Genomic DNA, 1593 nt, shown 5'->3' on the forward strand with positions numbered 1-1593 from the left:
CAAATTCATCGAAATTGGATATTGAAAAGGACAGAAAAGGAACGAAAAGGAACGAAAAGGAACGAAAAGGAACGAAAAGGAACGAAAAGGAACGAAAAGGAACGAAAAGGAACGAAAAGGAGTGAAAAGGAACGGAGTATGAAGCAAACTTAAATAAAATCAATGAGAATATAAGGAATCGGTACTGCGGGCGTTAGAAGCATATGAAACGTGTTTTATTTTACCGAGAATTTGACAATATCAAATTTTTACAGCGCTGTTTCAGGCTGTTGTTTTTGTGTGGCTAAATTATTCTTTGAAGATCTGCGAAATACAAAGAAACGGAACTGAGATAAGAAAGTAAGGACTAAAATTCAGTGGGTGGTAGATAAATATCGATTATTATACATTTTCAGGATGAGGCAAGATTGTAACGTTGTTGTTGTATTTGGGTGGCTTTTATTCTCCCTAGAAGGCAGCCCCGCATGCAAATGACCCGCGAAATCCGGTCAGGAAAGATATGCTAATAAACTGCTGCTCCACGAGCATGACAGCTCCTTTCAACAGGGCCAACAACATGGTTTTCTGGAGACTGGAGACATATCTTCTCGCTCGTTCACAACGAAAGAAAAGCTGTGAAAGGATAGACATATATACATTGTACCAAAGAGATTTCATCAAGTTGTACCATGAGTATTCATCATTTTGGCGGGAAGAAAGGTGCCAACGTGAGGAATTTGTGCAAAGGATATTGGGAAATACAATTTCTGTCAACAATTTTCCGTCATATTCAATACAAATAAATTTCTGCCTTTTGCGACCGACATCAGGCCCTCGCTGATGACAAAAAAAATCCCAATGCCGGGTTTAGATGTCCTGGTTGCAAAACAAATTTAAGGCGTTGTATTAATATTAATGAAAGTGTGAAAAAAAAAGGAAGGAAAAATAATTCCCAACATGCTGGGCTCGAACTTCCGATCGTCGACTTCCCTGGGTTCGAACATGCGACCTATATTTCTCTAAGGTCAAGTTCTTACAAATTGTGCAATACATATACTTGTAACTTTGCTAGCATTGCATTTTTTAAACAACTATATCCACATAGCATGGCTTTTTATGATAAAATATGCGCAATCGTTCTCGACATAATCCATTTCTTCTTGTGAAATTTTATAATATAAATGTAATATGGATATTCTAAGGAATGTTATAACCACATTAACAAGTAGATGAGCATAGATATGCATAGATAGGTCTCATCAATATCCATTCCTCCATTGAACCATTGGGGCTATAGGAATTTCGTGGAGCAAGCCGCAAAATGCCAAAGTAAAGCCCGTTTCATATGCATTTGCCGATCACAGTTTACCGTTGCCTTACATTACCATTGATTTTATTTCAAGTTGCTTCATACTTCGTTCCTATCCGATCTTTTCGTTCCTTTTCGCAAGTTAGGTAGTGAAAGTGCGAAAAGGAACGAAAAGATCGGATAGGAACGAAGTATGAAGCAACTTGAAATAAAATCAATGGTAATGTAAGGCAACGGTAAACTGTGATCGGCAAATGCATATGAAACGGGCTTTACTTTGGCATTTTGCGGCTTGCTCCACGAAA

This window comes from Branchiostoma floridae, chromosome 19, assembly GCF_000003815.2.
Source record: "Branchiostoma floridae strain S238N-H82 chromosome 19, Bfl_VNyyK, whole genome shotgun sequence".
Classification (NCBI taxonomy): domain Eukaryota; kingdom Metazoa; phylum Chordata; class Leptocardii; order Amphioxiformes; family Branchiostomatidae; genus Branchiostoma; species Branchiostoma floridae.